The sequence below is a fragment of the Phaseolus vulgaris genome, chromosome 5 (assembly GCF_051622355.1).
Source record: "Phaseolus vulgaris cultivar YP4 chromosome 5, ASM5162235v1, whole genome shotgun sequence".
Lineage (NCBI taxonomy): Eukaryota > Viridiplantae > Streptophyta > Magnoliopsida > Fabales > Fabaceae > Phaseolus > Phaseolus vulgaris.
The window spans coordinates 26,166,402-26,180,794 of NC_143502.1; the positions used below are offsets into that span (position 1 = coordinate 26,166,402).

The 14,393-nt window shown below is 34.7% G+C and overlaps 1 pseudogene; it reads left to right on the top strand.

Moving 5' to 3' along the window:
* Window positions 1-14,234: 14,234 nt before the first annotated feature.
* LOC137836280 (small nucleolar RNA R71) lies at window positions 14,235-14,341 on the top strand (annotated as a pseudogene).
* The last annotated feature ends 52 nt before the right edge of the window (window positions 14,342-14,393 follow it).

A 14,393-nucleotide genomic window follows, 5' to 3' on the forward strand; every position in this document is an offset into this window, starting at 1 on the left:
GAACGTCCTTTGCAAGTTGTTTCAAAAGAGATTTTAAGGACTTCACATCACTTTCAATAGATTTAGAGGAGTGAGAAGATATGACTAAAACTTTGTGTGTAGAAATGCTTTACTTTAAGAAAGAAGAGGAAAGTTAATGAAGGTAGGTTTCCAGGTAAGAGAGGTGAGTCACAAAGGACTACTTAAATACCAAGTCTTGCCTTAGCCAAAAACTATCCCTCAAGATCTTCACACAATTCTTTCTTTAGGTAAATCACTTAGAACACAATGAGGATGGAGAAATCAAATTTTATGCAAGAAAACAATGTAAGCTATCTAACAACTAAAGCAATTTATCAAAGCTTTAAACAAAGATAAGCATAAGCAAATTAAGCAAGACTAAGCAAATATTGACGTAAGGAAAAACAATTAACAAAAGCTAAACTAGAAAGCTTAAACTAGTCGTTCCTAGGTGAGGCTTCTTAGACACTTTGAGCCTTTGAATACACACTCACCGTCTAATTCGTGATTAAACTACTAATTGACAAGAGTGAATTGCAAAGAAGTTACATTGCACAAATTAAATTGCACTCCCTTGGCTTGTTGTTGCTCTCTTTGTTGTGCCCTTCAAAGTGTATGGTGTATTTTGGTATTTATATTTGTGGCTGCCCCTTGCCTTGATCCTCTTTGATTTAAGCAATTAAATTCTTCAAAACAGTACCTACCAAGTAGAGCTAGACTCTCAAGTCAAATCCCACTCAACAAGCACCAATTGATATTTATCCACCAACAATTTTAGAGGTCAAGAAAAGAAAGCAAGAAGCAATTAAAATTTTAAAAACAGCACCACTGCAATTGGATTTAATAATGTGACACAACTAGAAAGAGTTCAGAATGAAATTGGACAAGCAAATAAAATAGGCACTCAATAAAGGATGGCACACAAAAGGAACCTAAAGATTGACACTAGAATTGATTTGAAAAACCAAAACAGCACTACTGAAAATATTGTGATCCAGAAAGCGTGACTTTAAAGATTTATGCTGAGCTGGCTACTTTGTATTTGCTTCTGAACATTTAAACACAAACAATTCAGTGTCTTAAAAAACTTTTGGCGTTGGTTTCACCTCAAGCACATGCACCAATTAATTGTGATAAGTTTTTCAAAAACAATGCCCAATTACCGCTAGTCCCAGCACCAAAATGCACACTTTTTTTGTGTGATTTATCTTTTTTTTTCTATTTTGTTTTTTCAACTGATTCTTTTTGTCTTCTTTTGCTAACACTTCAAACCACTGAAATCCAGAATCTTATAATTTTCTTTTGACGTATTTAATTTTCAGAAAACAAAACAGCCAGAACAGGATTTGTTAAAAACAGAGGATTCTTAATCTGGAATTAAAAAACAGATTGAGATACTTCAAAAACACAATGGAATGAATGTGATGGAACTTGTATGGATCTAGCATACAAATATGAACTCAAACTAAAAGGAAAAATGCACCAAAGGATCAAATCAAAACAAAATTCAGATTAAGCACTCAAATTAAAATAAGAAACAAATGAATCAAGAAAAGTACAACTAAGATTTGTTGACAATTTTGGAATTACATGACTTGACAAAACTTATAGATCCAGAAAATAAAATGACTCAAACACATCATATGAACCAAATAGAAATTCAAGCAAGACTCAAATATCCTAAAATAAAACCAGCAAAACAATTCACAATAGAATCCTACACAAAATTGCAAAGAAGATGCTCAAGCACAAACTGAACAATTCTACCGATTGAAATGCTTAGAATAGCATCCAAATCAAATTAAAAACGTAAAACAACAAGACAACTTGAACAAAAGATGAACAACATGAATATAAGAAGAAATCAAGCAGAAAAATGAAAAGAGATACTTATCTCTTGAAGACCATAGCTCTAGATACCAAATGATGACATTGAGCTTTTCTCTTTTACGGTTTTTGGGTGGTTTGCGGAAGCTTAATTAGTTGTAGGTGGATCAAGGCCCTCCTAGGAGGTGTGGTAGCCTTGTAGGTGCATGATAGGTAGGGAATTAGGAGAGGTTCGGCCAGCTCCTTTTGGTTGGTGAAAGAGTTGAAGATTAAAGCCCTAATTCTAGAGAGATTTAGGCAATGAGTATGTATGGCACAAATTTGGCAGCATATCAATACTCAAAATAATCTTTGATTTACATGAGATAGGCTCCTCCTTAAATAGCCTAGGAGGACCGTAAATGCATAGGTAAATGAAAGGAAAATGCTATCCAAATTACATGCAAATGTGAGCACATGGAAGCACATGGGAGCTCATGGCACATGGGAGCACATGGGACACCTAGCCTTCTCATGGCCGGCCTAGGTTAGTTTAGTACATTCTAGAAACCTAATAAACTAACTTAGGTAATCCTAGTTTAATCCTAATTACAATTTAAACGAATGCACAATAGTAAATTCTATGTTATTTGGACCACAAATAAAGCTATGCTACGCTTGATGGGCTTCTTGGAACATGTAGAGATATGTTTCCCTTCCATCCGTAGCCTTGTTCCAATCTTCATCAACTCTCTTGGTCATGGACCTTGTGGTTGGCCCTAGACGTCCTTGTGGTTGACCTTCATTTAGGGTGGTGCTTGGCCCTCTTCCATCACAGTCCTTCACACTTCTTTTAGATTTCCTACAAAAGCATGAGTTCAAGCAACAAGATTTGGCCCCTTCACAAATGTGGGTCCAATTGATTTCTTTATCTCATTTGGAACCTCACATCCTTTAGGAATCCATTTCATGAAGCCCCTGGGAAGATAAAACTTTCTTATTTTGCATAATCTAACCGAATGACCCTTTTTCATGCAGTAAAAGCATGTAACAACCGGTTGTTTCGACTTAACAATCGGTTGTTTTACTGGCTTTTTTAATTTTTTTTTAAACTTATCTTGTCTGTTTTGTGGATTAAAGCCTAAACCAGCCTTTCCAAAAACACAACTTTGAGATGGCAAGACATTCTCAAAGTTAGATTTCCCTTTTGAAAGCTTGTCCATAGTATCCACAAGATAATGCACTTTCTTCTCAAGGTTTTCACAATTTTCGCAAATGAGAGTGTCACTTGCAAGAAGAATTTTTGAAATGTGTTTCCAGATTTTTGAAATCATTTTTAGATTTTTCAATCTCATCTTCAAGTGATTTCACTCTCTTTTCCAGCCAGTTGTTAAGTTCTTTCAATCGGTTGTTTGAAAGCACCAATCGATTAGCTTCATCGTGAGTTTCTTGAAAAGCTTCAAGCAGTTCACTATAATTCTATTCATTTAAAGAAGCACAAAAACTTACTTCACTTGAGCTGCAAGATTCATCATCATCTTCAACAATCAAACAGATGTTTGCTTTCTCATCTTCACTTGATGAAGAACTTGATGATGATACCTCATTCTCATCCCAAGCTATGTAGGCTCTCTTTGTCTTGCTCTTCTTTTCCTTGTAACTAGGCTTTTTCTCCTTGCTTTTGTTTGGGCACTCTGCCTTTATGTGACCTTGCTCACCACAACCAAAACAAGTATAGTTATTGGAATTAAAATCATTAGATTTCTTGTTTCCATACCTATCTTTGTTGTTGTCCTTGTTGCAGTTCCTCTTCAAGAATTTGCTAAACTTTCTGGATAGCAAGCTAAGGTTTTCTTCATCACTATCATCGCTGGATTCTTGTTTGCCTTTGTTCTTGGAAGCTTTTAAGGCTATACTCCTTACGTGCTTGTCTTCGCTTTCTTGAACATTGAGTCGATTCATCTCTAACTCATGTTCACTAAGCTTGTCAAACAAAGAAGCCATACTCAAGGATGTTAGATCTTTAGATTCGGATATAGTAGTTACCTTAGGTTGCCATGATCTATCAAGACATTTCAAAATCTTGATGTTTAGCTCTTCCTTTTCAAAGGTCTTGTCAAGGCTCATGAGATGATTCATGATGTGCGTGAATCTTTTCTGCACTTCAACAATTGTTTCACCTTTGAGCATTCTGAACATCTCATACTCTTGGATTAAAGTATGCTTCCTAGCTCTCTTCACCTCATTTGTACCTTCATGATTTATGATAGAGATCACATAGGAGAGGCTTTTATTAATGAAGGAAGAAGTTATTCACCCACACATTTGAAGTTCTTCCTTCTAGTCTTCTCAAAATTTAAAGAAGACATAAAATAAAGAGAGGACCAAGCCTAAAGGCAAAGAAGTCTACAAGCTTTCAAGAATAGACTACAATTAATGTCTCTCTTTATAGCTTCTTTTGTATAAAAAGTAGAATGTTTAAATATATAGTTTTTAGGAAGGTGCTTAGAGGGAAACCTTAGATACCTCTTTTGTAAAGCATCTTTAGGCTTTACTTTAGAATTTTCTAGAAGGTGACTCTTCATGACTCACTAGGCGTTAGCTTAAGGGACTTTTGGTTAGCTTGTGGTGCAAGCTTTGTAAGCTTCATGACCGGCCCTTGCTCCTATAAAAGGAGGGCTTAGGTCCTTCAAAGAATAGAATTGATTTTTGAAGTAATGAAACTCTCCCAAATTGGTGATTGAGTGAGTGAGAACTTGCCTTCTCCTCTTCCTAGTCTCATCTTGAGTGCCTTGGTTCCTCAAGTGGCAGCAATTCACACTTATCTTGGAGCAATCACACTTCAAGTGGCGTGTTCATCAACCAAGAACTACAACCACATAAGTTTTCTTTCTTCTCCTTCTATTTCTTCCATTTCCATGTCCATATGAACTCCTTAAACATGTCTTAGGACTTTTCTTGCAATTCTATTCGGTGTTTTAGCTTCTTTTGGTTGTTTTGTTCGGTTCATCTTCTTCTTTGCTGAATATAATCGGTTCATCTTCCTTTTCTAAGACTTTGTTCGGTTCATTTCATTTCTAAGGCAATTTAATCGGTTCATTTCATTTCTTATACCTTTTAATCGGTTCAATTGACAAGAAATGGGCTTTCATACGAGTTTTGGTGTATTGGTGCAAGTTTTAGTGAGTTCTTGAAACATAGAACATTGATCCATTTCTATAAAAGTGCCTATTCAATCTCCAACTCAAGTTGATTCCATAAAATGTCAAAGAATCATCCATATTTTGCTATTGGAATCATATCAAGTTAACTCCAAGGTGTCCCACATTTTTTTGAAGATTTGCATTGAGAGACCCTGAAAAACTCATCTCAATTCAAAGTAGAGGTTATTATGTTTTTAACAATGCAATCAAATTTGGCCTTCTTGCTTTCAGAATCAGTCCATTGAGACCAAGGCTTTTCAATGGAAGATCCATCTTTTTCAAACTTTGGGACAAAAGGACCATTTTCAATTGCATCCCAAATTCCTTTGTCAAGTGATTCTACAAAGGTTTTCATTCTCACTTTCCAAAATTGGTAGTTCAAACCACAAAACAGAGGTGGTCTTTAGATTGAAGCACCTTCCCCAAAAGGTAGTCTATCAACCATTTAAAAAACAGTTTTAGGATCAACTTTTATAACTTTCAAGAACCAAGCGCTTGATGCCAATTGTTAGAATGGATGGCTTTAAACTAGAGGGGGGGTGAATTGTTTAAAAAGGTTTTCGCAAACTTTTAAGCCAAGAATGAAATTACTTCGAGAAACAAATGATAAGAAATTCAGTTTGCAAAAACACAAAGCAAAAACAACAGCACCAGAAAAACAATCGGTTGTTTCCGGTTTGAAAATATTAAAACTGAATTTAAAGAGATTAAGGATAGAGAGAATGCACACAGATGTTTATACTGGTTCACTCTAAACCCAGAGCTACATCCAGTCTTCTCAGAAACCACTGAGGAATTCCACTAAGCAATCAAACCTATATCACTTACACCACAACCAAAGAAGTGAACTTGATCCCCTCAAGACACACACTCCTCTTGGTCAACACACCAACACTAAGAATGTTGATCTTGATCCCCTCAAGAACACACAACACTTCTCAGCAAACACACAAGATTTCTTTCAACAGATACAAGGATTACACTTGTTACAGAATGAAATCTGAAATCAGTACAAGAGAAAATTTTATCTCACACACTTTGATCAAACTCAATCTCTTAGCAATCTCAACACTTTCAAAATCTGTTCAATCTCAAAATCTATGAAAAACTCAAATCTTTTTTTCTATTTGTAACACAAAGTTGTTGTTTGTTAAAAAATCTTAACAAACTATAAATTGCATTTAAAGATTGGTCAAAGCATTAAAAACTGGAGCGTAAACAGTTAGAAAATCATTTAAAGCTCAGTCAAAGCACAAAACAGTTTTTCTGTTATGGTACCAAAACAAACAATCGGTTCTTTCCACGAATCAATCGGTTGTTTTGGTTTTGACAGCTCAACCATTTGAAAAACAGTTTTCAGCCTTTTCTAAAAACACCTAAGTAAAAAACAATCGGTTGTTTCGACAGAACAACAGGTTATTTTTCACTTAGCTTGAAAAAATACTTTTTCCTTTAAAAGGATTGAGAGTGCTTATGCTTTGGATTTAATCAAGAGTGGATTACATATCAAATCTACCCCATATCCTATCTAGAGGACAACTCAGCAACAGCAAGCACAACCAGCCTTCATCATCCTTCAAAGGATTTGGATTCTTCAAAGCTTGAACACCACTTGGTTCAACAGTGCTTGCTGTTGCTGAGGTGCTTTAGAATAGGATTTGGGGTAGATTATATTTGTAATCCACTATTTGTTGAATCTAAAGCTTAAGTGTTTTCAAATCTTTTAAGATTAAAGTGTTTTTCAAACTAAATGAAAAATCGATTGTTTTATACTTAGTTGTTTTTTGAAAAATTTTGAAAACTGTTTTGGATGGTTGACTTGTTGTCAAACCCAAACAACCGATTCATTCGCTATTTCAACCGATTGTTTGTTTGGAATCCTAATAGAAAATAGTTTTGTTTGTTAAAAGAGCTTTAATTGATTTCATATCTGAATACGCTCCTGCTTTAAATGCTTTGACCAAGATTTGAATACAATAAATAGTTTGTAAATATTTTATAACAAACAACAAGACAGAAAAACATATGAGTTTTTCAAAGAGTTTTGAAGCATTTGAGTGTGAACTTGAGCTTTGGTTATTCAAGAGAGAAGTGGAATAGGATTACTTTGTATTGATTTCAGTTGATTCTGTAAAAGTGTAATTCGTTATGTAATTTGTGAACATTGTGGTGTTGTAAAGCCAAGAAGGGTTGTGTGCTCTTGAGGTTGTCAAGATCAACATTCTTGGTGGTGTATGTGCTGAGCCAAAGGAAGTGTGTGTCTTGAGGGGATCAAGGTCACTTCTTTGGTGGTGTGTATGTAATCTGGATTTGAGTGTGAACTTGAGCTTTGGTTATTCAAGAGAGAAGTGGAATAGGATTACTCTGTATTGATTTCAGTTGATTCTGTAACAGTGTAATTCGTTATGTGATTTGTGAACATTGTGGTGTTGTAAAGCCAAGAAGGGTTGTGTGCTCTTGAGGTTGTCAAGATCAACATTCTTGGTGGTGTATGTGTTGAGCCAAAGGAAGTGTGTGTCTTGAGGGGATCAAGGTCACTTCTTTGGTGGTGTGTATGTAATCTGGATTTGAGTGTGAACTTGAGCTTTGGTTATTCAAGAGAGAAGTGGAATAGGATTACTCTGTATTGATTTCAGTTGATTCTGTAACAGTGTAATTCGTCATGTGATTTGTGAACATTGTGGTGTTGTAAAAGCCAAGAAGGGTTGTGTGCTCTTGAGGTTGTCAAGATCAACATTCTTGGTGGTGTATGTGCTGAGCCAAAGGAAGTGTGTGTCTTGAGGGGATCAAGGTCACTTCTTTGGTGGTGTGTATGTAATCTGGATTTGAGTGTGAACTTGAGCTTTGGTTATTCAAGAGAGAAGTGGAATAGGATTACTCTGTATTGATTTCAGTTGATTCTGTAACAGTGTAATTCGTCATGTGATTTGTGAACATTGTGGTGTTGTAAAGCCAAGAAGGGTTGTGTGCTCTTGAGGTTGTCAAGATCAACATTCTTGGTGGTGTATGTGCTGAGCCAAAGGAAGTGTGTGTCTTGAGGGGATCAAGGTCACTTCTTTGGTGGTGTGTATGTAATCTGGATTTGAGTGTGAACTTGAGCTTTGGTTATTCAAGAGAGAAGTGGAATAGGATTACTCTGTATTGATTTCAGTTGATTCTGTAACAGTGTAATTCGTTATGTGATTTGTGAACATTGTGGTGTTGTAAAGCCAAGAAAGGTTGTGTGCTTTTGAGGTTGTCAAGATGAACATTCTTGGTGGTGTATGTGCTGAGCCAAAGGAAGTGTGTGTCTTGAGGGGATCAAGGTCACTTCTTTGGTGGTGTGTATGTAATATGGATTTGAGTGTGAACTTGAGCTTTGGTTATTCAAGAGAGAAGTGGAATAGGATTACTTTGTATTGATTTCAGTTGATTCTGTAACAGTGTAATTCGTTATGTGATTTGTGAACATTGTGGTGTTGTAAAGCCAAGAAGGGTTGTGTGCTCTTGAGGTTGTCAAGATCAACATTCTTGGTGGTGTATGTGCTGAGCCAAAGGAAGTGTGTGTCTTGAGAGGATCAAGGTCACTTCTTTGGTGGTGTGTATGTAATCTGGATTTGATTACCTAGTGGATTCCCCAGTGGTTTTTGGGAAACTGGATGTAGCTCTTGGGTTAAGAGTGAACCGGTATAAACTGTTTGTGCAATTCTCTCTTCCTTAAACTCTTTAATTTCAGTTGCTGTTATATTATTGGTATAAACAACCGATTGTTTCTGCGAAACAACCGATTGTTTTTCTGTTGTTTTTTTGTTTTGAGCTTTGTTCTTGGCAAACTGAATTCCTAAATCTGGTTTCTTGCAAAGAATTTCATTCTATCTTAAAAAGTTGCGAAAACCCTCTTTAAACCATTCACCCCCTCTAGTTTAAAGTCATTAAAGCCATACATTCTAACAATTGGCATCAAGAGCTTGGTACTTGAAAAATACTCAAGTTTGATCCTAAAATCTTTTTTCAATGGCTGAAAAACTACCTTTTGGAGAGGGTGCATCAATCAACAGACCACCTCTTTTTTTTGGTTTGAATTACCAATTCTGGAAAGTTAGGATGAAAATCTTTGTTGAATCTCTTGATAAGGGAATTTGGGATGCAATTGAAAATGGTCCTTTGATTCCAGAAATTGAAAAAGATGGATCTTCCATTGAAAAACCTTGGTCTCAATGGACTGATTCTGAAAACAAGAAGGCCAAATTTGATTGTATCGCTAAGAACATCATAACATCTGCCTTGAATTTGGATGAATTTTTCAGGATTTCTCAATGCTCTTCGGCCAAGGGGATGTGGGACACTTTGGAGGTGACTCATGAAGGAACCAATGATGTGAAGAGAGCTAGAAAGCATACTCTAATTCAGGAATATGAAATGTTTATAATGCTTAAAGGTGAGTCGTTGAAGTACAAAAAAGGTTCACCCACATCATCAACCACCTTATGAGCCTTGGGAAAACCTTTGATAAGGAAGAGCTAAACATCAAGATCCTCAAGTGTCTTGATAGATCATGGCAACCAAAGGTGACAACAATTTTTGAGTCAAAAGATTTGACATCCTTGACAACGGCTTCTTTATTTGGTAAGCTTAGAGAACATGAGTTAGAAATGAATAGACTCAATGTTCAAGAGAGTGAAGACAAGCATGTGAGAAGCATTGCCTTGAAAGTTGTCAAGCACAAAAGCAAGCAAGAATCAAGTGATGAAAGTGAAGAAGAAAACCTTAGTTTGTTGTCCAAGAAGTTTAGTAGATTTTTGAAGAGAAATCGCAACAAAGAAGCCAAGAGGTATGGCAAGAAGAAAACTAGTGATTTCAATTCTAAGAACTATACTTGTTTTGGTTGTGGTGAACAAGGGCACATTAATGCAGATTTCAAAACAAAGAAAGCAATGAAAAGAAATCAAGCCACAAGGAGAAAAAGGGAAAGTCAAGAAGAGCATACATAACTTGGGATGAGAATGAAGTCTCCTCATCAAGCTCATCATCAAGTGAAGAAGAAAACACAAACATATGCTTGATTGCAGAAGGAGATGATGAGTCATGTAGCTTAATGACTTTTTACGGCAAGTGCACCACGTTTGTCAGAAGTAATAATTGTCCCTAAGGACGGATATCGATCCCACAAGGAACAGTGAATTATCGAGTACAATATTCGCTAAATATATCAATAAAAAGAGTTTGAAGTGATGATGTTGGCACTGATCAATAAGAAAACAAACAAAGAATTAGTTGCTTCAATTGAAAAAATAGGATTAGCTTTCATCTCTTCCACTCTCATGTATTTTGATTAGCATGTTAATATTAAGTTCTTTGATTGAAATTGATGCCCGTAGAAAATTCATTTATATCGATCTCTCGCATATAAAATCCTTAAGAATGTTTCCTAAATATCGATCCCTCGCATATTTATAAAAACAACTTAGAATCACACTCAGACGTTAATGGCAATTAACATTTCAAGTCTATCCCTACCACTCAAATATGCTAAGTATTGATGTTTAGGTCCAAACCCTTAAAATACCTCTTGGTCAGATTTAAGATTCTCAATTTGTCACGGAAAGTTAAAAGTAAAACAACAATACCAATAATCAATCAAGAACTGAATATTAATATATAAGATATCACCTCAATACATAAGAGTTTGAGCAGATTACTCCCAATCCCAAAGGGTAGAATTATCCACGCATACTTCTAGCACCTTCCATTCTCCCAATTGGGTTACAATTCACTCTATGGTGTTTTCCTATCAATCAAGGTTGAGCCTCTAGCCCTCTATTTATCCTAGTTTTCTAGGGTTAGGTTGTTTATTGTGTCGTGCTAATGGGCTAAATGATAAAACATAAAAAAGGTCCAATCTTTCTTTGCATCTTTTTCCATTCTGGGACCTTCTATCTTTATCTTTTTAGCTCAAATCATTCATCTTTAATCCAAATCTCCAATCTTCCTTAGAAATTTGCAATTAACACCAAATTTGGGAATAAAATACTCTTATTCAAATAAAGATCATAAAAAATGTAAAAATGTATAAATTCATAAATTAGGGATTATTTTATATGTAAATTAGCAATAAATCCTCATAAATGCCTATATTTTAATATGAAATATTACTGAAATTAGACACTTATCACTCTCCCCACCTTAGAATCTTGCTTGTCCTCAAGCAAAGTAAATGAATATATTTGAATTTAAATATCAAACAGCTTAATTAACTAAACAACAGATCAAATTAGAAACTTATGATGCTTCCAAATTCAAATATAGAAAATTATAGACACAATCAACTTCCAAGATCAAATCAAAACAAAAAAATGACAATTCATCAAGGAATATCTTCTCATATGCTCACAGGTAAGTGTTTCTCTCTATTTTCACTAAATCATAACAAATCACAGTTGTTTTTCATTTCATCTTCAAATCACAAACATATTAGAAACATGAATCTTGAGGTCTTTTCCAGGGTTGTAATGAGGTTGGGCTTCCAAAAAATATTGGTTTTTCTTAGATAACAAAAGGCACATCTTAAAGAAGAAGAACATACCTACAATTCAATTATAGAGAACATATATGTTATCTAATTACCACTTTCTTTCGATATCACCTTTTTCCTCATTTTCTTTCTTTTCATGATTTTCATGAAATTTTTTCTATCTTTCTTTTCTATTTCTTTTTCTTCTTTTGTTTCTTTTTTTTTCTTTTTTTTTGTTTTCAATAAAAGGAAAAAATTCTTCCTATTTTCAACTTTTTGAACTTTCACAATCAGAACCAACCATTCCCTTTTCTATATGTATTGCATCTATTTTCTCCTTCCTTAGACATGCTAAAGGGTAGGAAATTATATCAATAAAGGTTAAGGTGCAATATTAACAAAAAAATTCTTGGCCCAAAGGGGATATATAAAAAAAAAGGAATTCTAATATAAAGGTTGACTTTTTGGCCCTGGCTCCTTATTAACACAAACAAATGCCTCAATCATCTTCATGCTCTTTTATGATGCAACAAAAATAAAAATTAAGCAACCACAACTATCAATTCATCAGTAAAACTCTCAAAAATTGTTTCAGGTTCACACACTCACTTGGTTTAAATGGTCTCATTCCTTTTTGTCTTGTCATTATCTGTCCTAATCAATCATCTTGTTAAATTTTCATGTATCATAATTTTAACTACATTTGAATAGGGATTCAATCATATTTTCTTTTCTAACTTGTGTCTAATTCATCTCACTATTTAATATTTAAACACAGATTCTTTTTTCCACAATTCAAAATTAATATTCTAGTTCTTTTTTATTTGAAAAAAAAATAAACTAGAAAACAATTGAATTAAAATTGAAATTTAGTCAAGAAAGATAATTCAAGACTTAAAATTACCAAACTAACAAAACAGGAAATTTATTCAAAATAAGCAATAAAAACAAACTAAACAAATAAGCAAATAAATAGAAAACAAAATAATCGAAAAATAAAATAAATAAAATAAGAAAAAATTCAAATAACTGAAAAGAAAAGAGAATTAGAGAGATAAAACCATATTTTTGTTCAATCCTCTCTTCTTAAGAAGTCATCCAGCATTTTGTTAAAATCTTTATCTACAGTCTTGCTTCATTTGCTGGATCTGCCCCCTGAATAATAGAACCGGTCCCCAGGTCAAAAATACATAACCTGCAAAATGATTAGGAGGCATATAGGATTTTTTTTTTTTATATTATTTACTTTTTTATTTTTTTATTTTAAATAAAATCAGCAAAGGTAATAAAACAACATAAAACTAAAATGTGGACTTGGTTGCCTCCTAGTAAACGCTCGTATAACGTCATCTAGCTTGACGCCTGTTTATTTCAAGGTGGAATATCTCTTTGATCCATCCTTCTGTACACATTCTTCCCCTGCATTAAACTTTTGAAGACCATAAAAAAGATTTAAAGTTACCTCCTCATCTTGAGTTCTAACTTGAAGTTCTCCTTTGTCGACATCAACTATGATTCTGGCAGTCTTCATAAAGGGTCTTCCAAGTATCAAGGGAACCTCCTCATCTTCTTTCATGTCCATCACAACAAAATCCACAGGAAATGTGAATTTATCCACCTTGACAAGAACATCTTCAACCACACCATATGGATACTTGGTTACTTGATCAGCTAACTTTAAAGTCATCTTGGTGGATTTAATCTCCAAATCACCTATTTTCTTCAGCATTGCCAAAGGAATTATATTTACGCTTGCTCCCAAATCCAATAAAGCATTGGCTACTAATAAAGCACCTATAGACACGGGAAGGTTAAAACTCCCTGGGTCCTTGAATTTTTTAGGCAAGCCTTTTTGAATAATGACATTGTATCTATCCTCCAGCTCTATATTTCTTTCTTCAATATAGCTCCTATTCTTTCGAAATCTTTCAAATGTTGAATCTTGCTTCAAATTTCCTGCAAAATAATTTTTAGGGAGCAATTTATCAAAGAATTTTCTTTCCTTCTCTTTTTTGGAAGGAGAACGAGGATATGATAAATCTTTTTCAAGAACTCCTCTCTCCTTATTTTCACTTTTCCTCTTTATTTTTTCCTCCTCACTTCTCTCTTTCTCATCTCTTTTCCCCTTTGTCTCATATTTTTCTTCTTTTGCAGCCACTACATTATCGCAATGCTCTTTTGAATTGGTTTCGCTATTGACTGAAAACTAGTCATTTTGTTCCTCTGCAATTTGTGCAATTTGTTTGGTCAGTTGTCCCATCTGGATCTCTATACTCCTAATCATGGCCATGCTATTGTCCTGCGCTCTCACAATATTGTCCTGCGCGCTCACAATCTTTGTCAGGGCGTCTTCAACTTTACTCATTGTTTCAAGCATGGATGGATCATCAGCTTCAGGTGAATTGTGCTGATAAAAACAGTGACCATTAGGATGAACACCTCCACAAAAATCACACCTGATTGACTGACTCTGGCTTTGAGATGAATGAACAACATATAATTGTTGGGGCAATTTAACCATTTGTGTAGTTAGTTGCTCAATTTGTTGTGTCAGAATCTTATTTTTAGCCAAGAGTGCATCTTTTAACAACCCTTTATTATGAAGATCTTGTCCATCATGTTGGGCTTTATAATCAGTTGATGCCAATGCATCAATAATTATTGTCGCTTGTTCTACATCAAGGGCCATCATTGTACCACCAGCTGCAGCATCTAGGAGCATCTTTATGTCAGATCAGGTGTGATTTGGGCATTTTCTCAATATCATCTTAAATCTTTCCCATGTATCACAGAAGACTTCATTTGCTCCTTGTCTGAACATAGAGATTTCAGACTTTGCTTTGATGTAGCGAGAAATTGGAAAAAATCTTTGTAAAAAATTTTCCTCTACATCC